Source organism: Typopeltis vanoorti, chromosome 3 (assembly GCF_054136105.1).
Source record: "Typopeltis vanoorti isolate ZY-2024b chromosome 3, IOZ_Tvanoo_1.0, whole genome shotgun sequence".
Taxonomy (NCBI): domain Eukaryota; kingdom Metazoa; phylum Arthropoda; class Arachnida; order Uropygi; family Thelyphonidae; genus Typopeltis; species Typopeltis vanoorti.
In genome coordinates, this window is record NC_143551.1 from 73785506 (window position 1) to 73811275 (window position 25770).

General features: G+C 34.9%; 1 protein-coding gene and 1 long non-coding RNA gene across 3 annotated transcripts in view; one reads left to right on the forward strand and one right to left on the reverse strand.

Annotated features, from left to right (window-relative positions):
- Positions 1–819, reverse strand: part of LOC150108267 (uncharacterized) — a 709268-nt gene extending 708449 nt beyond the window's left edge. For both annotated transcript variants that reach the window (XR_016548127.1, XM_090390670.1), the window contains exon 1: positions 538–819. The gene's annotated coding sequence lies outside the window, so the exon portion shown is untranslated. The remainder of the gene's footprint in view (positions 1–537) is intronic.
- On the forward strand, positions 37–24502 carry LOC150108271 (uncharacterized). The gene is made up of 3 exons (XR_016548128.1): positions 37–118; positions 8270–8466; positions 24472–24502. It is a non-coding gene; the product is annotated as an uncharacterized LOC150108271 (long non-coding RNA).
- Positions 24503–25770: the final 1268 nt, after the last annotated feature.

Genomic DNA, 25770 nt, shown 5'->3' on the forward strand with positions numbered 1-25770 from the left:
TACTGGTAATAGCTACCAGTTGAGGAAACATAATATGTCAGATACTGTGCTACATTGTTACCACTAAGCTTAAGCTCTGAAATGTAACATGACAACAATGGACTAAGGTTATTTTTAAGTAAGGAAGATTTTTTGTAGTAATTTTTTGTAGATAGTAATTGTTTGATTAGATCGGTGTATGAAATGTAATACGGCAACAATGAGCAGCTCAGGCAATTGTTTAACTAGACTACAACTATGAAATAAACACATTATTATTAAATTTATATTTAAAAGTCGTTTGCTACTTATTTTGCATTAGCTTAAGCTAATTTAACACTATTTTTTGTTTATTTTAATACAATCATCTTTTCTGACTATCTGAGGGGTGACATATTTGCGGTTAATGTAACGTTTGACTTTGACGACACTACATGACACCGTGCATGTAGCTGTCGTTTTTGCAACTCCTTAATGCACGTTTATTAGCAAATCTTAGATGTGAAATCGAGAAATTAATTTCTAAAGTGATCAGATAAAAGAGAAAGGATTGCTTACCTTTGCTAAGTACGTGTAATCCTAGTTAAGCAATCTTCGGTCTCTCCATTCTAGAAATAAGACGCTTTGAAAGTGTATGTGTATGGGTTTGTGGTCGTCACTTTGAGTATACGATCCTTTAGCCAGTGCGTGTGAGAGGTACCTAACTGATAACTTTGTGTTCAGGCACGCTGCTGATAAATCCTAGGCAGAAAATAACAGGGGACAGGACAAAGGAAACAAATACAGAAAAGTGTACAGATACGTAGGAAGCGGGGACATTCAGAGACACACACACACACATTATCTTGACGGTGACACCGCAAGTGATCCCACTTATGTGTGCGGGCACTTAAACGAAAAGAGAGGTTGTCAAGAGAATAAAGTTCAATCTTAACAATTTCGAAGGCTTGTCTTACCAAGAAACCCCTTCTCGATGTATATGTAGAGTTTAAATAGCAAATCTTATATAAGACATTTTATTTAAAGATTTATTTAAGAAACTTTGATAAAAAAACTTAATCGATCTGATGTCAGTAAGTTAAAGGTTTAAATCGGGATTCTAATTGGCAAACTTTTTTCTGATAAAACATTTTAAAAAATGCTAACTTACCACACAACTGGATTTGAACTTGCCCTTTTCCCTATTCTAAGATGACACAATCGGTAAGTAGATCATAACAGTGCACAATACTTAACATACAACAGGTGCCGAAATTAAATTAAAAATGAAACTTACCGGAATAATTTCATTAGTAAGTTATTCTCTTGACTTAAAGGCATATATGAAAGGGATTAAAAAATGAATTCATGCAATACAGTCATGAGTTTCGGCTATGAGATCGGCCCAATTGAAAATTCAATAATATAAAATATTCAATATATAATTAAATATAATAATATTGAATTATTATACTCATATTATAGTTGATATAATAACTATACCAATATCGTAATTAATAAGATAAAACCTTATCTTATTAAGTCATTTGATGGAAGGTTGTGCTTGTAAAGAAACATAAAAATGAGTTCTATCAAATAAAGCAACTGAATAAATTTTGTGTATATATATATATATATATATATATATATATATATATATATATATATATATATATATATATATATATATATATATATATATATATATATATATATATATATATATTTCTGCTGTTGTTAATCTTTGTTTGTCTTTTTGTTTTATTGTCCAGATTTCGCTTCCATACATTAAGACCGGTAGGGCTAATGTATTGTATACTTTTAGTCTGGTTTGTTTTTGAACTAGGTTTGGTTTAAATATAGAGTTAATTACTCCTGTTATTTTTAAATATTTTGCAATTTTTATGTTTATATCTTTTTTAATTTTCATAAGTGATCATACATCCTAGGTAGTTAAATGAATTCACCTGTTCTAAGATCTTGTTATCTAATACTATTTTAGTTCTTGCTGGCTCTTGTCCTTTAAAGGCCATAATTTTTGATTTTTCCGTTGATATTATCATACCATAATCTTTGGATATCTCATTTAGATTTAAAATAGCTTTCTGTAAGTTATCTTCAGAATTTGTAATTATTATTTGGTCGTCTGCAAAGAGGAGAGTGTTTAAGTTAACTGTAGGTGAAAGTTTAATTCCTTGATGTAAATTTTACTCCATTTTATTATTATTTCATTTAAGTAGATATTAAAAAGAGTTGCTGAGAGGGGACATCCCTGTCGGACCCCTTGGTTTATCTCTCTTGTATATAATAGCTCATGATTTAATCTTATTTGTATTTGATTATTTTCATATATACTTGTGACAGCTTTTAGGATATTATTTGGTATTTGTCTTTCTTTTAATATGTTAAATAATATGTTTCGTTTAACTTTGTCAAATGCTTTTTCAAAGTCAGTAAATGCAATATGTGTTTCTAAATCATATTCTCTTCTTTTCTCGATTATTAATTTTAGGCAGAAGGCTGGGTCTATACATGATCGTCCTTTTCTAAATCCATTTTGTACCTCTAGAATAAAGTTTTCGGAATATTTCATTAGTTTGCTATTTAAGATTCTGCTGTATATTTTGTAACATGAATTTAGTATACTGATACCTCTATAGTTTTTAGGGTCATCTCTATTACCTTTCTTAAAGATAGGAATCACAATTGCTTTTTTCCATTCTATTGGGGGGATACCAGTTGAGTAAATTTTATTTAAAAATATTAAGAGTCTTCCTTTGAATCTTGTTCCTGCGTATTTATATAGTTCTGAACCTAGCTTATCTTCTCCAGGTGATTTTCCGTTTCTTGTTTCTTTCAGGCTGATTTCTAATTCTTCTTCAGTTATTTCCTTTTCATTTTCGTTAATTGTTTGCCAGTTGTCTTTTTAATAAATATTTGTCTGTCCACAGTTCTGTGTAGTAATTTAGAAATTCTTCTAATTTCAATTCAGTGTTTAATTTTATGTTTTCTTTGGTATCTGCATTTAGGTGTTTCAAAATCTTATATACATTGGGTCTTATTTTATATAAATCATGTTCTAAATTAGAAACAAATTTATTCCATGATTCTCTATGTCTTTTTCTGACTTCTCTTTTAGCTATGGCTCTTATTCTTTTATATTCTATTTCATCTTCTAATTTTTTACTGCTTAACCATTTGTGATAGGCTTCTTTTTTCTTTTTGATTATTTCTTTGATTGTATCATCCCAGATCTTCAGTTTTTTTCTTTTATTGAATTTTTTGGTCTTTCCTAAGCTTTCATTTGATGCTGCATTTAGTATCGTTTTTATATTAAGCCATTCTATTTCTATTTCTTCATTTTTTTTATTTTATCTAGATACTGGTTAATTCTTTGTTCATATAGCCATTGTACATTTGTGTCATTCAATAGTCTAGTTTTATAAACAAATGTTTCAATTTTTCTTTCTGTTCTTGTTACTTGTAGCCATTTAGGTGGTAATCTTAATTTTATTTTAACAAGGAAGTGGTCACTGCTTATTTCATATCCTCTGTGAACTCTAACATCTAGTGAAAATTTTGATGTCTTTTCATTTAATATGAAGTAATCTAATATTGATTTCCATCCTCTTGCTGCCCAAGTATATTTATGTATGTCTTTATGTTTATAGAAGGAATTCATTATTTTTAGGTTATTATAAACTACAAAGTCAATCAATTTTTTACATTTCTGTTTAGAGTGTGTTCTCCATGTATTCCTATATTATTATTAATTTTCGTGTTTTCAATTCTTGCATTTAAGTCTCCTGCTAAAATTGTGTAATCATTTTTATTTATTTTATTATATATGTTTTGTAGCTGATTATAAAAATCAATATTATCCTGTTCTCTTCCTTCTTCTGGGGCATATAAACCAATTATTGTTAAATGGCCTCTATCTATTTTTATTCTAGCTTCTATTATTCTTTCATTCCATAATTTATAATGTTTTAACTGTTTTGAAAGGGAGTTATGAATCCAAATCATGACTCCTGCTTGTGCTCTTTGGTCTCTGTCGACTCCACTGTATATCACATTAAAATTTTCAGTTCTCATAGTTCCTTTTAATTTCTTTTTTGTTTCAGTGATTACTGCTATTTTAAAATTTCTTTCATTTAATAACTGGTCTAATTCTATTTCTTTATATGCTATTCCTCTTACATTCCAGTTTGCTATGTGTATTATATTTTGTCGTTTCCATTTTCGTTTTCCCTTTTCCATTTCAGGGTCGTTTCCCATAGATTCAATCCGATTGTCTTTTTCTGTCAGCTTACAAGTATGGTTATGTTCTCCATGTCAGGGGACTAGCCTGACGATGGAATAGTTCAGTGGTAGGGCTGCTACCTTAAGGCTTCTGAACTCGCCTTCTTCCGAATTTAAACCCATAGGAGGAATAGGGTATATTGAAGGGGAAAGGGTAGATTATAGAAGAAATATAGTAAGGTTTATAGAGAGGACATAGTTGTAAGGCCAGAAATGAAAAGACCCCATGGCCCTCGAGTACTCTAATAGCACAAGGGTCATAAAGTAAGAAGAGTTGGCTGATAAGGCCTTATAGGAAAGATTAAAGTGGGTCATCTTCAAAGTAGAAGAAGGAGAGGATAGATCCAGCTAGGGGGTCCATGGGAGTGCCGCTTCCCTTACAATCAAGATGATTTCCCCTTATGGCCCTGTTGGTCCACGAGTCCTTATTCAGTATATTCGGACCACCCCACCATATATATATATATACACACACGCACGCGCATGTACACACACACACACATGGTGGGCTCCCCTATCCGCCACCCAGGGGACGCGCTCTCTAGGGGTTACAGGGCCCCCTGAGAGTATAGTAACTTACTAAACTTTAGATCCTTTTTTCTTTCTTTTTTTTTTTTTTTTGAAATTAATAGTATATTCGAAATGTACATTTTGTGTGATTTTTAATCATCCAATAGGATGTCATCAATACTACTGTAGTTTCATTTCAGGATCAACACAGGAATCTGAGAGATATATCGAAATCTCCCCGCATTATCTTGGAAACAAAAATTAGGCTTTACAAAGCAACCTCTCAGGCTATCTTCTTATATCATAGAGAAACATGGAACATTTCCACCCAAAAAGCAATAAAACCATTAATAGCTTTAATACAACCTGCTTAAGACTGTTACTTCTGGAAGAATCATATTCGTAATCTTAATATTTTAGAAGAGGCATATCAAAAACCCTTGATTGGCTTGGACATCAACTGAGACATGCTCTCCTTCTCTATAATTTGACATCTTAGTTTTATACGCACCCCCCCCCCCTCAAATGGACAATGACGGAGAGGAAGACCATCTAAACAATTCTGCTGTATATCAACTACCTTATCAGCTCAGATTTTCTCTCTCTCTCTCTCTCTCTCTCTCACGAGAAATAACTCAACTGGCTCAAAACAGAGATGCCTGGAAAGCTACATATAATAATTAACTTTTTCTTATTCATGTTTATTTAATTCGTTTCTCCTATTTACAAATTGTAAATTGTAAATAAACCATGATGATGAACAACCGACTAGATAGCGTACCTTTTCCCACCAATAAGCTGTGGATTCGAAACTCGCAATAGGTGCATTGATGTTTGTAATTGTTATTGTTAATTACTAGTATTGCAGCCGCAGATGGCAATTTAGCTAATGCTGATTTACATCATTATGATAGCATTTATGTAATTTTATTACCATTTTCTTTAATATAATTACTCAAAAGTGCACCTATGATCATGTGCTGTTCTGTTAGCATGTCCATAATAAACGCGAGTATTAGCCAGGTTTATTAAATGTGAATTCGCCCTCCGTCGTTAAACACCGACCTATGAAAGATACTGAAACAAATAGCAAATACCACTTGCTCAGGACGAACCTACTAGAACCTACTACAGCGTTTGTGCTGGACAAAGGACTGTATCTCGGAATGCGAGGTTTCTGAACTAATGTTTATTGAAAACTTTTTTCATTAGTTTTGAGGTGCAGAATACACCTTTAAAGTTTGACACGGAGAGGGACGCATCTTCCATGTGTGTGTGTGTGTGTGTGTGTTGTAAATTATTATATTTATTACTTAGGACCTCCATGGAGTCTCAGGACTCATAGCAGTAGGTCACTCTACTGAAGTGCATTTTTGTATTTTAATTTTGCGTGGTTTTAGAGATGGAACTGTATGTCATGCCGGGAGATTCAGTGAGGGAAAACTCTACAACCTCTGTATTTGAGAACGGCCAACTCAACTATAGCTTGTAGAATTATAGCTACTTGTTGCAAATTAATTTCAGTAGGTAATACATAGCCGTCCTTAAATGATGTTATATTTTTGTGAGTGGTATATCTGAACGATGTCATATTCTTGAAAAATTTACCATTTTTCAAATGGAACCACAACTTTCACGTGTTTAAGAGCCTTAAAAATTAAAAAAACAAAACAAAACGAAAGAATCACGTTATTTTAAATGTGAATCAAAGCAACGAAAGACTGTTTTAGCCTGTAGTACATAAAGATTAGTACCGCGAGTAGGCTAAAGGTTAACTCTGTTCACTCTGCTCTAGAGACCAAGCACGACTTTTTCGAGCCGCATCAGGCCTCCGATAAGAAGGGCCGTGGTCTTACAGTGGGCGATAAAATTCATCCGCCATCTAAAGATATTCACAAACATCCATGCGCATGTTGGGATTCGAACCCACTCAGTTGAATAAAAAGCAGATATACATAATCACCCAGCCAACCAGTTCGTAATATATACACCAGCTTCAATAATTTCATTAATTTTATGAATCTTTGACGTTATTATCTATTTATAATACTAGTTTTTATTTATGCTATCTACTATTTATGAAGTTGCATAAACAGAAATAAATTTAGTTGAAAATTTTAAAGTTATAACGTTATGCATTTACGCGTTATTTTATTTAAGTTGTGAGGTGATATGAAGAGCGGAGAAGGCGTTTCTAGAAAAATACTGCAACATTGATCAGCAACTGTTTTTAGTAGATATGAGAACATACATATCTACATTTATGAATAAAAATATCGTACCAGAAGATCAGTTTTTCTAATATCCCAAAATAAAATCTACTTAGTGCTCTTATTTGACCCCCATTGGGTAGTAAGTCCCATTTTGCTGCTTATGACCAAGCTAGATTGCAGTCTATGTGTGCATGTACATTAAGTACTCTACGAGTACTCCCTTTTGGTGAATCACTTGATAGTGAAGCCCTAGTTCTTGGAAACTGGTAGGCTGCTCTCGTCACCACTCACCATAACCGATGTTGAGTATATTCGCATGGATTGTGAGATAAGAAGCAATGATTTCTAATTAGTAATTTGTTAAATTCTGTTATTAATAAATTAGCTAAATATTATTTACCTGCATTGTACTTCTATGTATATGTACACAATATACTTGTGTATGTATTCTAATGTCGATTTTTCTGTTGACAGATTAAAAATCCGTTCATTTTCTGAATACCTCTCTCTCTCTCTCTCTCTCTCTCTCTTACGTTGGCCAAAGATCGATTAAATCTGAAGTCGGACAGAAAAACAAAACAATGTAAAGAGTTCCTTTAGTTACACTCGGCTGATTCCGAGAAGAAGACATCCTCTCAGTCCTCAAACCAAAATTTCCCTAGCTTCCTCGGTATTAACGATGCTCTTTGGTTGAAGAGACCTCGGTTCGAAACCCGTATAGGACGCAAAGAACCTTTATACGTTTTTTTTTTTTTTTTTTTCTCATCTGAAGGTGAGTTAGCTCCTGTCTTGTGCGGAGTCTTATACCCTTAAAACCGGCCAAAAGAACACGCAGTTTACACACATAATGCACTGCCTTAGTTACTTCGGCCTAATTCCACAACCAACTGTCTGTGGGTTTGAATACCGCTGTCATATGGATGTTGGTGAAGTCTTTAGGTGGTAAATGAATTTTGTCGCCTGACGTGGACCCCCCCCCCTCTTGGTTAGAAAGCAGTAGCTTCAAACAGCCCTATTTGGTCTCTAGATTAATTTCCGACCTCATCGTGAGTGGGACACACACACACACACACACACACACACACACACACACACACACACACACACACACACACACACACACACACACACACACTTCATTCGCCTATATTATTTGTTCTACGTGGTAATTAACTAGATAAGGTATTTCTGATTAGGCGTTCACTTCGAATTTACCTTTGTGATGTTTATTATTATTATTATTACTATTATTATTATCTCATCAGCTTTTCTTTTTTCTGTTTCAGGTGGGAAAATGTATAAAATCGGGATTTGATCTGTATCAAGTAATAACTGCCTTTGTTTTCAAGAATGAAGCATGCATCGCAATATTCTCTTTCGAAACAAGTTTGCTCCGAATACTAGTTCAGCACACCATAACTGAGATGGAACTGAGTACCTAAATAAAAGATGAGTACCTCGAAAAGTGGCATAGAGGGCGTGGGTGAGCAGCATATAATACTCTGTGGTTTGGTCTCCCATGGCCTAGTTATAATTTCATTTCGGCTGATATGCTGGTCTCCCTGTTTATGTTACTTGTCTCACTAAATTCTGATGGAAATCTAGCTAGTCACTCTACTATTGTTTCTCTTTCTGTTATTAGCGTTATGATTCAAAATATGGCAGTTCAAAATACTGCAGCCAAAATTAGCTTTACCAGCTCATTTTGGCTGCAGTATTTGTAGATTCTCATTTAAATGTTTCTCTGAAGTATGTGTTTATATTTTTGTGTGGGATATTTTTATTTGGTATAATTGATTTGTATTTGACATCATATTGTATGAGTATAGAATCTTTGCCGTTAAGCCAAATGTTACTATTGTGGTAGTGATGTTGTTAAGCCTAATCTTGCCATTGTGATCGCGTTGTTGTTGTTAAGCTTAATCTTGTCATTCTCTGAACATGTGTAGTAGGTTTAAATTGAGAACTATTGATTATAAGTGTATAATACTGACATGATTATTTGAAGCAATATATTTTTATTGTTTAATGTCGTCTGTGTAATGATGTATTTGATGAAGCATTTTGGCAATTCCTGCAGTTTTTTTTACGTAATTAGGGGCATGGTACTTTAAAGAATCCTAATTTTCTGGTTAAAGAATCCTAATATGAATATATTATTTTAATCCTAGTTCAGCACTCAATATGATAACAAGATCACAGAAAATTAGCTTGAAAGAGCACAATCACAAAGATAATATATTAAGTGCTTTTGATAAATTACTTGCTAGTGAAAGTTTGGTGGATGTAACGTTATCGTGTGAGGGGAATGACCCTTAAGCTCACAAAGTAGTTCTATCTGCAAGCAGCTCTCTTCTATACAGCTCATTTTTCGAGAACTCAAATAATCATCCTGTTGTGACATTAAGTGATATAAACTTTAATGACTTAAGATTGATGGTCCAATATATGTACCATGGAGAAATTAATATTTCACGGGATATGCGTCCATCATTGTTAAAAGCTGCGGAATTGCTAAAAATGAAAGATTTTTTGGAAGTTGCTAATAAGCACTATGATTCTGTGGAAGGCACACAGCAGGGAACTTCAGGTAATATTCGTCAGGAAGCAGGGAAACCGATATAAGCATAGTTATATTGTGTCTGGCCAAAAAACGGCATTCAAAGAAGGAAACACAGATAAGTAAGAGTCAACAAAGGGAAATCGTCAAAAAGTTCTATGATGGACTTAGATCTCAACGTTACAAAGAGTCAAATGACCAAAACGTCTGATATAGGTAATGTAAGGCAGCCGTTGTCAGAGGTTAAATATCTTGAAGCGATGGTTTCTATCCCACTTAGTAAAATTAAGCTGGGTAAATATTTGAAAACAACATTTGACAACTCAAGTGACAGTTTTATAGATGACTTGGTATCATTAAAGGATAAGGAGTCAGACTTGCCAAATGAATATGATCATCTAAATCAACATTCAAGTGGCCTTGATCTGGTTGCTGAAGGCCAATTTTCAGGTGAATGTGTACATCCCAGTGTATTGCCCCTTTCAGTTTCTGATTCTTCAGCTAATTCTCACTTCACAATCAAAATCTTGGGTAGTGATGACAACAATCCTTTCATCAATTCAGATGAATGTGTGCATATCAATGTATTGTCCCATTGAGTTTCTGATGTTACAGTTAATTCTCACCTGCCAATCAAAATCTTGGGTAGTTATGACATCAATCCTTTATTTTCTAGTTTTGATATGTCATCTGAGTCAACCATTTCTTCTGTAGTTGCTAGGGATGTTAATCCAGATTACTTAACATCTTTATCATCTTGTGTGTCTATGGTATCATCCCTTGAATCTGATTTGACATCAGATTCAAGAGATGATACCAAGGTAGAAATGAAATATAATGTAGACCATTTCGCATCTTCTAATGTATCAACTGTTTTGCCTGTATTAATTGACTAGTATAAACACCGAAGTTTTAGTGTAATATATGATGATACATCTGGTTTGTCTAATGTCCCAAGTTTAAGTGATCATCAAGACTTCACAGTTAGGTGCCATCAGTCTCATAAGAAACATTCCTTTTTTATACAGCCATATCCCAATGTAACTGATAGAAGCATGTGGAGTAAACTGTGTTGTGCAAGTTCTCCTGAGACAAAGGAACTGACATTTTTAAATGACTGTAATATATTTTATAATTTTGATCTGACCAAATTGTATAGTCTATCTTTCAGCATTTCCAATATGTTCTAATGTTTTTTATGGAATAGAAAGTATGGGGAGATTAAGAATGACATGGAATGAGAATGACAGATTATTTAGTAACGTATTAAGTGAGTGTGTGCATGGAATAAATAGCAGAAATACATACACAGAGATTGCTGAGTGATATACAAAAGAATGTGGGAGAAGATCAGGGACAAAAACAAGCATCAGTGGGGAATAAAGGATGTCAAGTTAAAAATGAGCAAAAAAGATATTGCCCTGTATGGCGATTCTATAATTAAAGGTGTGAATTATGGCAGAGTAATTAAAGCGTGTTATCCAGGGTCAGAGATTAACGATATAACTCAGGCTGTGAAATTGCAGAAAGATAGAGTGAGTGAGATTATTGCAGTTATAGGGACGAATGATCTACGTAGCGAAAGATTTTCTGTGAGACAGGATTTGAAGGATTTAATGATAGCAATGAATTCAAAGAGCGAGAGTGGAAAGATCATGAGTGTGCTACCAAAATTTGATAGTGATGAATTAAACAGAAGAGCAATTATAGTAAATGGAATGGTGTCAAGATTGTGTAAAAGCTTCTACAAAAAAATGAAACTGAATATTCATTTTATGAATGTCTGGGATGAGTTTGATAAAACGAAGGAGTATTTTAAGAGAGATGGTTTGCACTTAAATGGATTGGGTGCTTGGCATTTAGAACCTTTATTGATAAAGGATAGAGTAAATGTTCAAAAACAGGGAAACGGGATTTGCTAGGGAGGCAGGTGATAGAGTCAGCTGTAAATAGTACTAAGATCATTAATCGCTGTGAATTTGGGATTAATTGTTCGCAGAAAATTAACAGTATGGAGAGTGGCCTAATTCACACACAGAAAGATTACGGGAGGAAGGAAGTATTGCAGTCAGGGGAGCGCCGGTTATATGTGCAATGTGTGCGACGCACACAGGCGCCAGGATAGTAAAGGTGCCAAAGAGGAGGAAATACTTTAAAAAAAACGTTTTTTTTAAAGTATTAGCCTGTGTAGCTCAGTGGATGTGGCGTTTGCCAACCACGGCGCTTGACCGCACGAAGGAAGACTTGGTTTCGAGTCTAGTCGCCGACTAGAGGAAATTTTTCTAAGCCTTTTTTCGACCGGTTCCCGAGTTAGTCGATCTCTGGCACGGGCAAGCAGGTTTTTCCTCCCGGAAACTCGGGTTTTTCGTCCTGTAAACTCAAGAAAATCGACCGTAGAACCCACATTATTTCAGACATTAAATATATTGTGTTAGGGTAAGGGACCACGAGATGGCGGTACATTTGAGCCGTCTCTCTTCACTGAGTACCGCTTAATTGGTGATAGCCTTGGGCCATCTATCTCTGATTGGTACCAGTGGAGATTGAACTGCCCACTCAGTCTCCAAAAGTTAGATAGGGTTAAATGGCCTCGCCTACTCCCCGTATACTGGATTAAAAAGGCGTTAGATGTTTTTTTTTAAAGTGATTTTTTATAGGAGGGGGGGGATAGGGGCGCCAACTAAAGTTTTGCACACAGACGCCGGACACTAGTGGCACGCCCCTGATTGCAGTTTATGTATGCTAATGCTCGAAGTATTCGGAATAAGTGAGAAAATTTTTTGTCATTACTTAGTACAACTTGGCCAAAAATTATCGGAATTAGTGAGACTTGGTTAACTAAGAACGATATAGTTGTAGGGATTGAATGTAAGGGGGTACAGTATTTTCAGGCAGGACAGAGATGACAGAATGTGGGAGGGGCTTTATTAATGATAGATGAAGGGTTAAAGCCAAAAAAGGTAGAAGTGCCTCAAGGTGACAGGTATGTAGAGGGGCAGTATTTTCAGGCAGGACAGAGATGACAGAATGTGGGAGGGGCTTTATTAATGATAGATGAAGGGTTAAAGCCAAAAATGGTAGAAGTGCCTCAAGGTGACAGGTATGTAGAGGGGCAGTATTTTCAGGCAGGACAGAGATGACAGAATGTGGGAGGGGCTTTATTAATGATAGATGAAGGGTTAAAGCCAAAAAAGGTAGAAGTGCCTCAAGGTGACAGGTATGTAGAGGGGCAGTATTTTCAGGCAGGACAGAGATGACAGAATGTGGGAGGGGCTTTATTAATGATAGATGAAGGGTTAAAGCCAAAAATGGTAGAAGTGCCTCAAGGTGACAGGTATGTAAAGGGGCAGTTCATTCGAGGCTGTTTGGTGTGAGATAGAGATTAACAAGGCGAAATATGTAACCGGTTGTTGCTATAATCCAAGGAATATAAGGGAGAATGTAGATAGTATGTATTGGCAAATTAACACGATGAGTGAAGGTCGAGTAATTATCATGGGGGATTTTAACTTTGGGACATAGATTGGGAGAAGGAATGGTCTCAAGGAACAAAGGAAATGGAGTTTATACAGTTGTTAAGAGATAACTACCTGACAGCATGTAATGAAAGGGACAAGAGATTCTAGAGTGCTAGACCTGGTCATAACATCGGAGAAATATCAATAAGTAATTTAATTACACTGTCTCCACTTGGGGAAGCGATCATGTGGTCTTGACCTGGGAGATGTAAGATGTGCTGAATATTGTGTTAAGAAGGGGTATATGTGGAATTACACATATACCCCTTCTCATGCCATAGCTTTCAGGCAGTGCTATGGCATGAGAATTTGAAAAGGGGAGATGTTGATTGTGCATGGGAGATTGTCAAGGAGTATTTAAAGAAAGCTGTATCAGACTGTATTCCCAGAGTCAGAAGGAGAAATCAAATAGGAGTAAGATGGACGAATAATATTATTAAGCGGGAGTTGCAGATAAAGAAAAGGTTGTGGAGGAAGTATAAAGAAAAATTTGATGAACGTTCCCATGAGCAGTACAGGCAAAGAGAGTAACCTGTATTTTAATGAAAGCCAAAGCTAATTATGAGAGGAAGCTAGCTGATGAATCCAAAAGAAACCCTAAGGAGTTCTTTCGCTATGTGGCAAGTAAAAGGAAGAATAACAATGGAAAGATTACTTTAAAAAGTGTTGATGGTAGGGAAATTACAGAAGCAAATCAAATAGTTGAGTTGCTTAGTAATCATTTTGCAAAAGTGTACCATCCTGGTTGTGATAACGGAGTGTCAAATGTGTCATTGACTGATGAGAGTCTAGAGATAGACGAAATAAAGGTGCATAATATATTACAGAACCTTAATGCTAACACTGCCATTGGGTTAGATGGCATATCGGCCCATGTGTTACGAGAATGTGCAAGAGAATTAGCACCTCCTCTAACCAGGCTGTTTAATTTAAGCCTCACTTCTGGTAAAATACCAATAGAAGGGAAAATAATTCCACTGCACTGCACAAGGTAGGCTCCAAGACTGAGGTTGCAAATTATAGACCAATCAATATATCTGGAGTGGTGGTTAAGGTTTTGGAGAAATTGGTAAAAATTAGAATTCAGGACTGGGTGGACAGCAATATGATACTTCATAAGGGACAATGTGGTTTTGTGAAAGGTAGGTCTTGCCTAAGTAACTTGCTTACTTTCTATAACAAAGTAACAGTAGAGTTGGATAAAGGAAATCCTTACGCAGTGATATTGATGGACTTTGCAAAGGCATTTGACAAGATTCCACACGAAACTCTATTGGATAAATTAGAGCAAATGGGTATGAATCTGAAGCTGGTGATTTGGATTAGAGGATGGCTAGCGGATAGATACCAAAGAGTGGTTTATGGAGGAGCTGAGTCCAGGAGAAGGCAAGTGACTAGTGGTGTACCTCAAGGCTCAGTGCTTGGTCCTCTATTGTTTAATTTGTATATCAATGATATTGGGAATACTTTGAAAGGAAATATCCACTTGTTTGCTGATGATGCAAAATTAGGGAGAGCGATAATCAATTCAGATGATGTAGATATCTTGCAGGATGACTTAAATAGGCTGACGGTATGGACTAAGGTAAATGGCTGTCAGTTTAATGTGGCTAAGTGTAAGGTGATGCACTTCGGAAGGATGAGATCACATGCTGTCTACTATATTAATGGAACTGAACTGCAAGAAGTTGACGAGGCAAGGAACTTGGGAGTTATTGTGGACAGAGAACTTAAGTTTAAACGGCATATTGCAAAGATTGCCAAAATATCACATCAAATTACATGGTTGTTGAAGAACACACTAAAAAGCAGGGATAAGGAAGTTGTTGTTCCACTTTATAAGGCATTAATAAGACCGCATTTGCACTATTGTGCACAGATCTGATCACCTGGATTTTTTGGTGATGAAGAAATGGTGGAGAGGATTCAGAGGCGAGTTACAAAGATTGTTGCAGGTCTGCGGGATGTTTCCTACGAGGATAGATTGAAGATCTGTGGGCTCCAAAAACTAGCTGATAGACGTAGGAGAGGAGATATGATAGAAGCATATAAATTATTAAATGGATCTTACAGGATTGATACTGAGACATTCTTAAGACCAGTGCAGGAAGGGAGAGAAGGAGGGCCATCCCTAGAGATTATGTAAGAGTGTGGTTAACAAGGGTGCTAGGACTAGATTTTTTACTTGGCGGGTTGTGAAGGGGGTGGAATGCGTTGCCAGATGTGGTTGTGAATGCGTTGTCTGCGAATGGATTTAAGAAGTATGATAGGTATTGTGTAAATAATGGTTACTGTGTCAATGTGGGGTCTTCCGCGATGAGTCTTTTGACTCCATGGAGACACCGTTATAATAACAATAATAAAAGATGTAGCAAATGTTTTCATGAATCTTAAAAGCTCGACTCCCGAATACTGAAATTAAATTATTTGCAAATGACGCTACGCTTTTTCAGAATTTTACCCCATCTTTGCAGCATCCGTTACAAATCAGGAGACCTCAAATCATTCTTTGTCATGTCAAGTTACCAATTTTAAAAATGCAATAATATATATTTAAATCATATGATAAATCAATAACTGGATTCTGTTTGGTAATCAGCAGTATATATATTGAATTTATAAAAAGATTTTACAATTTTTTTTATAAAAAATGTTTAAAATTGTAGTACTGATTTTCTAATTTGTGGCGTCGCATCGTTCTAGATATATCCTCCTCTGTCACAATATTGTAACAAATTTTCACACTTTAGGCGTGGAGAGAAAGTTTAGAATCCCTTTAAGCTACGGATACTTAATGGTTTATCCCTTAGTTCATGGATTTCAGTGCCACATTAGCTCGCGAGTCAATCTGGTATTATTAACTCTTTAGCGCAAAGCATTTGAAAAGATTACAATGAAAGGCTAGAAAAAAAAAAAAAATCAGGTAACGTCTTTTTATTCCCGTTTAGGGAGTAGCCGAGGCCCTTTTAGCCCTGTCTAACATTTGGAGATTGAGTGGACAGTTCAATCTCCACTGGTACGCAATCGGAGATAGCTGGCTCAAGGCTATCACTAATTAAGCGTCGCGCAGTGAAGAGATGGCTCAAGAAGTGCCGCCATCTCGTGGTCCCTAACACTAACACAATATATTTAATGTATGAAATAGTGTGGGGGTTCTATGGTCGATTTTCTTGAGTTTCCGGGACGAAAAACCCGAGTTTCCGGAAGAAAAAAACCCGCTTGCTTGTGGCAGAGATCGACTAACTCGGGAACCGGTCAAAAAAAGGCTTAAAAAATTTCCTCTAGTCGCCGAATATATTTGAAACCAAGTCGTCCTTCGTGCGACCAAGCGTCGTGGTGTGCAAACGCCACATCCACAGTTAGTTGAATTTTTTTTTTTTTAATTATACGTTCATTCCTGCTCAGTAAATATATTTTTATTAGAGATGAAATATCAGCGAGTTGTTTTCTCTCTGAATTGAAAGATAATTATATATATATATGTGTGTGTGTGTGTGTGTGTGTGTGTGTGTGTGTGTGTGTGTGTGTGTGTGTGTGTGTGTGTGTGTGTGTGTGTGTGAAAAGTTTTTTACCTTGGGGTTAATATATATTAAGAATACCGAGTAATTTCATAAACTTGGTTTTTTACTCCTTCTCCCAAGTAAGCAAAAACAGTTAAGTTTGCACCTGAACGTAGTTCAAGTCTAAAGGTGGTGCAACACCAGGGCAACTCGTTGTAAAGGTGGGTAAAGCTCTGATCACTATTTTTAGTATTTTCCATAATGTAAAACACATTTCACTAGGAAATGTATACTGTTATACATTATGGGTGGGGGGGGTCATTACCCAGACCGGTTTCAACCTTTTTTGAGGTCTCCTCAGTGAGTAGCTAGACCCTGAAATACCAAGGTTTTTAGTAATACAGAGCCTTATCAACTTTACCTATATAAAAAATAATTTCAATTTCTTTGAAATTATTTTTTAATAATTTCTTTGAATAAGAAACTGCTTACCAGAGTTTCTTATTCAAAGTAAAAGCACCTTGTAGGCAACTTATATAGGTATAGTTGATAAGGGTCTGTATTACTAAAAATCTTGGTATTTCAGGGTCTAGCTACTCACTGAGGAGACCCCAAAAAAGGTTGAAACTGGTGTGGGTAGTGACCCCCCCCCACCCATAATGTATACATCTCCTAGTGAAATGTGTTTTACATTATGGGAAATACTAAGAATAGTGATCAGAGCTTTACCCACCTTTACAACGAGTTGCCCTGATGTTGCACCACCTTTAGACCTGAACTATGTTCAGGCGCAAACTTAGCTGTTTTTGCTTACTTCGGAGGAGTAAAAAACCAAGTTTATAAAATTACTTGGTAGCCTTAATATATATTATCCCCAAGGTAAAAACTTTTTACATCTTTATCTCATCCAGAGTTTCTTATTCAAAGTAAAAGCACCTTGTAGCAACTTATATAGGTAAAGTTGATAAGGCTCTGTATTACTAAAAACCTTCATACTTCAGGGTCTAGCCTCACCGAGGAGACCTCAAAAGAGGTTGAAACCGGTCTGGGTAGTGACCCCCCCACCCATAATGTATAACAGAGTACATCTCCTAGTGTAATGTGTTTTACATTATGGGAAATATTAAGAATAGTGATCAGAGTTTACCCACCTTTACAACGAGTTGCCCTGGTGTTGCACCACCTTTAAACTTGAACTACGTTCAGGTGCAAACTTAACTGTTTTTGCTTACTTGGGAGAAGGAGTAAAAAACCAAGCTTATAAAATTACTTGGTATCCTTAATATATATATATAAAACTACTTGGTATCCTTGGGAGAAGGAGTAAAAAAAAACAAGTTTATAAAATTACTTGGTATCCTTAATATATATATATATACAGGGTGTTCGGGATAAATTTGACATATTTATAATTAATTATATTTTTCCGTAAGTTACATGTATTAACACACACACACATATATATGTGTGTGTAAACTGGAATAGACTGATCTGATAATGGAACTTATAAATAGACTGAAATCACTATGTAACATATACCAACAAAAATAACAGCTCAAACAATTCAATAGGACAATAAGGAAAATAGAAATTGAGCATGTGACGTGTTGTATCTTATTTAAACAGTGATTGTAAAACAGGTGTCATAAGTATATTGTAACGAGTAAATGAAAATGCCTAATAGAATTAGCAGCCTATGTACAAATTGTAAATAGCTGTATATATTTATTTTTAAATGTACACAGCTGCTGTTGTTGATACAAATAAACTCAGTAGAAGTGGCATTTGCACTTTATAGCGCTTGGCCGCACGAAGAAAGGATATGGTGGTTCAAATCTAGTCGCCGACTAGAGGAAATTTTTCTAAGCCTTTTTTCGACCGGTTCCCGAGTTAGTCGATCTCTGGCACGGGCAAGCAGGTTTTTTCTCCTGGAAACTCGGGTTTTTCGTCCTGTAAACTCAAGAAAATCGACCGTAGAACCCACACTATTCTCAGACATTAAATATATTGTGTTAGGGTTAGGGACCACGAGATGGCGGCACATTTGAGCCGTCTCTCTTCACTGCGTACCGATGAATCAGTGATAGCCTTGGGCCATCTATCTCTCTGATTGGCTACCAGTGAAGATTGAACTGCCAACTCAGTCTGCAAAAGTTAGATAGGGCTAAATGGCCTCGCCTACTCCCCGTATACGGGGAATAAAAAGGCGTTAGCTGATTTTTTTTTTTTTAATATATATATATATATATATATATATATATATATATATATATATATATATATATATATATATATATATATACATATATATTTCAATATATATTTCACTTGTAAATAATTCTTAGTCAGTATAATTATTAATTTCTAAAATATCTACAAGTCGAGTCAATACTAAGTAAGTCAAGTTTGCGGCTGCACATAGTGCAACACTAGGCAACTCGTTGTAAAGGTGGAGTAAGTTCTGATCACTTTCCTTAGAATTTTCCCCTAATGCAAAGCACATTTCCTCGCGGAGATGTATGATGCTATGCATTAAGGTAATGGTCACTACCCATACCGGTTTCGACCTTTATTGAGTTCTGTATTATTACTTCACCCTTGGCATTTTTTAGGTCTGGCTCCCACTGTCGAGACCTCAATAAAGGTCGAAACCGGTATGGGTAGTGACCATTACCTTAATAATTGGCATCATACATCTCCGCAAGGAAATGTGCTTTGCATTAGGGGAAAATTCTAAGGAAAGTGATCAGAACTTACTCCACCTTTACAACGAATTGCTTGGTATCTTTAACATAATATATACCTAAGGTAAAAAATTTTCTACATATATATATATATATATATATAAAACTTTCTATATATATATCCCAAATAAACAAACAGACAAACAAGTTACGTTTTCCTGCCATTTACGTCATTTTCTGTTGGTCCCGTCTTAAGGCCTATTTTCACGATGTATTGTTTTCCCGCCATTAACAACTCTTTGCGTTTTTTTTTCTCGGTGGCAATACCGATTTTCGAAGAATCGATTTCAGCGAAAATCTGTGCATTTCTGTTCTCAGGTGGCGTTGCTTTCGGCTGTAGTTTCGTTTTCGCCATCACGGTGACTTGCGCGCATGTAGCAGTAATGTAGTGATGAGCGATACCGTGATTTTTCAATCACAGTACGAATTGATATCGCAGAATTTCTGCTACGTAATTTAGCGTGTGAAAGTTGCTTTGCGGTGGTGGATTATCCATGTTAGTAAAATGGAGAAAAAAGACAGAAAATGTATTTCAGTAGAAGAAAAGATGGCAATTCTGCGAGGTAAATTGGCATGCCGGAACACGTGTGCATTTAGCATAAGATCTTGGACTCTCCGTGTCCACTTTGAACACGATAGTAAAAAAACAGGTCAAGCATTGAACTCAATGCAAAGCAATCTGGCGCTGTCAAAAAAAAAAAAAAAAAAAAACGAAAAAAAAAAACAATCAACAATTAAAGATTTTTTTAAATAGATATATGTAAGTACTTTGTAAATTCATTTACAAAGTACTATTTACATTTACAAAATATTTACATTTACAATATTTACAATTTACATTTACATAATTCATTTACAAAATATATATACTGTATATATATATTTTTTTTTTAATTTATTTATTTTTATTTTATTTATTTTAATTTTATTTTTTATTAGATTTGATATCTTGTTGTCATTATTCCTCTCATTGTGGCGAATGGGCCTACGTTAACAGCACCTTTTGTCTGGGATTATGCTTTTTGTTCAGATAGTGGGTTATCATTATTGTTTACCACTAACTACGGGGGGTCCATTATCGGTATAAGTTTTATTTTTCCTTCTTCTTCTCCTTCTTCAATTAGGCCGAGTTTCTTCCATTGCTGTGTTGTTATGCTTTTGGTTTGTGTAGTGTTTATGATAATTTCCTTTAAATAATTGTTAATTTTTGCTAGTATGTCTGGTCTGGTGTCTCTTCCGTGTATTTTATCGCATCTGTGGGACCATATTGCATACATTGTTATTATTATGATTATTATTTCTGTTTTTTTTTTTCATTTTTTGGTCTTCCAACCAAAATAATGTGTTTTCAGAGAATGGTTGTGTCTTATGTAGTAGTTTCTGTATGGTGTTCCATATTGTGGACGTTTTGCTACAGAACATCATAATATGATATATTGTTTCTGGGTTGGGACAGAAATGACACTTCGCTGGGCCTTGTAATGGGATTTTTTTTTTTGCCACACACCACATTTTTGTGGGGAGACAGGCATGATGTACTTTATAGAAGAATGTTTTGTATTTTGATGATATTGGAAGTTGGAAAACTTGGTTAAGCACCGGACTTAGCCTAATTTCTCCTTTTCTTATTTCCCTGTGTTGGGGAGGTGGCAATGTCACTTGACTTAATGTTTTATATAGTTTTCTTGGTTTGATTGTCAGTAAGTTTTCGGTATCTGAGTGTTTCATTATATATATGTACCCTTCGGCTATTTCTTTGAACATTCTCGGGCTTGGTTTTTTTATATCTGGAAGTGAGCTTATAAACCTATGCGGCACACACTTTTGTAAGAATGTTGCCGCATAGGCATGATAGGTTTTTGTGTGTGCTCGGGCTGTTGTTATTGCCCTGCCGATGAGAGTTTTCAGATGGATGTTTAGCAATGCTAAACCTCCAGCTTCAACTTCATGGAAGAGCATTGATCTGCGCATGGGTTCATACTGAGAGCCCCAGATGTATGTAGCGCAGAGCCTGTGTATTTTTTCGGCCCACCTCCCATGATACGGGGTGTTGTGTATCTTGTATCACAGGCGAGATGTTAGGTAGATGTTGCAAACCCGGACCCTTCCTCTCACGGACACAGGCTCCATCCATTTATGTCTATATTTTTAATAATAATAATAATCTTCTTCTTCTTCTTCCTATCATGGAATATAGGCCATGTGGCCTGTTCCGGTCTCATGCCATCTCTTTCTTGGTCTTCCGATTCTTCTTTTTCCACTTATTTTGTATCTGTATAATATTTTTGGTAGTCTGCTGTTGTCCATTCGATTTAAATGTTCTAGCCATTTTTGTTTATACTGTCTTATGTAGTAATTAATTGGTTTGATTTTTCGGGATTGTAAGATTTCTTCATTTGTTTTGTGGTCCCACCTGGTATATCCAGCTGTTTATCTGAGGAACTTCATTTCTGCTGTTTGAATTCGTTTTTCATCTTTCCTTTTCATGGTCCATGTTTCGCTTCCGTATAGTAGAGTTGGTTTTGACAAGACATTATATAGTCTGATTCTAGTGTGTTTTTGTACCAGGGATGGCTTAAATATACTATTTATTATGCCATTTACTTTGACAAAGTTTGATATTTTAGTGTCTATGTCTTTTTCTTCTTCGTATGATAGATCACATCCCAAGTATCTTAAAGTGTTTACTTGTTCTAGTATTGTATTATCTATCACTATTTTACTTCTTATTGGGTTTTCTCCTTTGAATGCCATTATTTTTGTTTTTTCTTTGGATATTGTCATATTATATTGCTTTTAGATATCATTTAATGATTTTAATGATCTTTGTAAGTCATCTTCTGATGTAGCTAATACTATTTGATCATCTGCAAATAGTAGTGTATCTATCTTCATTTGCGGGGTCATTTGTATACCAAATGGGTTATGCTGTTTCCAGATTGTTAATATTTCATTTATATATATATTGAAAAGCAGAGGTGAGAGGGTACATCCTTGTCGTACTCCTCTTGATATATCTTTCCATTCTGAGGTGTGTTCTAATTTAACTGCTATTTTATTTCCTGTATATATTTCTTGAATAGATTGTAAAAGTTGGTTTGGTATGTTTAAATTGGTTAATATTTTAAACAATTTTTGTCGACTAATTTTGTCAAATGCTTTTTCATAATCAATAAACGCCACATGTGTTTCTTTTTGAAATTCTCTTCTCTTTTCTATTAATAATTTTAAAGTAAAAATTGGATCTATGCAGGATCGGCCTTTTCGGAAGCCATTTTGTTCTTCTAGTAATTTGTTTTCTACAATGCTGCTTAGTTTCTCTTTTAATATTCCTGCATATATTTTATATCCTGTATTCAGCAGGCTAATTCCCCTATAATTATTGCAATTGTCTTTATTTCCTTTTTTATAGATTGGGATGACCAGTGCTTTTTTCCAAGAGTTAGGGGTTTTTCCGGACATCCAAACCATATTAAAAAATTTCAAAAGGCTTTCATTAAATTTTTCACCTGCATTTTTGTATAGTTCTATATTTATATTGTCTTCTCCTGGCGTTTTCCTATTTTTCTTCTTTATTATATTTTTCAGTTCTAACATTGTGATATTTTCTATTAGGTCATTCTTTGTCTTATAAAATTTTAATTCATTGTTCTCATCTGTCCAGAGATTTTGGAAATAGATCACCCATTTTTCTAAATCTATTGTTTGTATTTTTATCTTTTCTTTTATTTCTTTATTCATGTATTTTATTACTTTATAGGTTTTGGGTTGTGGCTTAAATAAATCCTTTTCTAGTTCTGTTACGAAATTGTTTCATCTTTCTCTATGTTTTTTTCCTTACTTCTCGTTTTGCAATTGCACTATTTCTTTTATACTCTATTTCTGCTTCTATTGTTTTGGAATTTAGCCATTTCTGGTAACTGTCCTTTTTGGTTTTTTATTATATTTTCTATTTCTTTGTTCCAGTCTCGTAGTCCTCTTTTTCTAATCCATTTGTGCTTTATTCCTAAGGTTTCTGTTGCTGCTTTTGTGAGAATCTGTTTCAAATTTTCCCATTCATCTTCTATGTCACTTGATTCATGTGTGGTTTCTGTTTTTAAGTTTGTGCATTTTTGATATTGTAGTCTAACTTGAGGATCCTGTAATGAAAAAATTTTGTAGCTCGGCTGGTAAGAATTTTCAATTCTATGTGTTTTTAGCCACTTTGGTTTAAAACGAATTTTTGCTGATACCATATAATGATCAGAGTTTAATTCAAAGCCTCGATATGCTCTTACGTCTAAAATTAACTCCGCTAATTTAAAATTTGTGATAACGTAGTCAATTACTGATTTGTATCCTCTGGCTGACCAAGTATACTTATGTATTTCCTTGTGTTTAAACATTGAATTCATTATTCTCATATTATTATAAATGACAAAATCGCGCAATCTGCGACCATTTTGATTACATGTATCTTCGCCAAATTTACCCATGTTTGTTTTGTATTTTTTGTTTCCTATTCTGGCATTTAAATCTCCTGCTAGCAGTAAATAGTCAGTTTTGTTTGTTTTATCTATGGCATTCTGTAATTCTTTATAAAATATATTACTGTCTTCTTCTTTTTCCTCTTCTGGTGCATATGCATCAATTATTGTTATGTGGCCTCTTAATGTCTTGAGTCTAATTTCTATTAGTCTTTCATAATAACAACAACAATAATAATACTATGGCTTTATTGCACGCTACAGTAAATGCAAGCGTAGAGGAATGCAAATTAAATTTGTCCAGTGATTAGTTCGCTGGAATTCTGGTTTAGTTGAGGAATATTAAGGGTTATATCAAGCACAATACGCAATATCGTTGGTTACGAAGTACTGGGCATTTTATTATTATTATTTTTTTAATTCGTTGAATTAAATATTAATTATTTTATATTATTATTATATAAAAATATTTTTATAAATTTATATAAAAAAATTATTTTTTTTTAATTCGTGAAACCAATATTAAATATAGTAAGTTAGATGGCATATATAACTTAATTATATACACAAAATATAGTTTAAGAAAGTTTTTAGCTTTGTAATAAAACTAAATGAAGTTTTGATTTGATAACATTCTTGATTTCTCAGAAAGAGCAACTTTTCACTTCTGAAATAATATATTTTGCTCTTGGATATTTAGTCTCCGAAGTGGTCAAAGGTCGAAACTTCCGAGGGGATCACAATAACTATCACCGCTGTTTGGTGAGTAGGTTTATTTAAAAAGGGTTTTCGCAGTTTGATTACAGTAATGCTTATTCAGCATGTAAGTTCACTTGTCATTCGTTTTTCATAGGTCGGTTGTCATCAGGATGTAGTCTCGGGTTAGTTTATACTTTTGGTGCTCCAAGTTCCACTTCACAAACGTAAAACCGATCTCGAACACGCTTAGTAGTATTAAGCGTAAGTTAGGTAGAAGGCAGAAAATGGCCAAAAGGTAGGTACTTCGTAGATAATTTATGCTCTATTTACTCTAGATGGACCTGTATAGCGAAAAGGCGACAGACGGTTGGTGGATTTCTGGTTTATTATGGTTGCGAAAGAACAGTAAAAGTCATACTGCGCGATATCAAAGTTTACAGAAGTACACAAGAGCGACAATAATAATAAACTTTAAAAGAAATTAGCAAAAAAAAAAAAAAAAGAGATTAGCAAACATTATGTATGAGATTATGTCGTACATAATGTTTTCTGTTCTTTACATTCATGCTGCGTCTGGCTAGATCAGTAAGTTAATTGATTCAATACGCAATTATTTAATCGAATAGCTACAAATGCAATAATTCTTTATGTTTGCTGCACGACTTACATGTTTTGATCCTATAGATGAGAAATAGCATAAAATAAAGACCAAATGGAACCAAAAGAGGATCCGGAGAGAACGGCTCAAATGGAGAACTTGTTACAAAAATATTACGCATAATTGTTGCAAAATTATTATGCATATTTTTATGTTCCTGAAGATGGCAATAAATTGCCATCTTCAGGAACATAAAAATATGGTATGTGCACGCAGGCACTAACAAAAGCAAATGAGGAAGAAGGCAAGAAACTAATATTGTTCCTAAAGTCCTAATGGCCCTCTGGTGGGATAATTTTGTTGTCTTGGCCGTTGGGCTGAAGTTCTCATAATGTAAGTCTCCCAAATTTGGGATAGTCTCATGCACCCAAATTTGTTGAGGTTTGGAACGTTTTTTAGAGCTGCTGATGATTCCTTGAATAATCTTTCTTACTTAAACTTGCTGCGGTGTATTATTTTAGTTTTCTTCCAATGAATTCTATGGTGGGCATCTAAGGCATGGTCTGCCAGCCCAGAGTGGCTGTACTGGTGAATATAGTATATCTATAACTAACTGGTGAATACCAGTTAGTTATAGATATTATTGCTAGACCAGTGAGTCATTCCTGAGCCATCGTAGAGCGAGTGTAAGTTTTTGTAAGC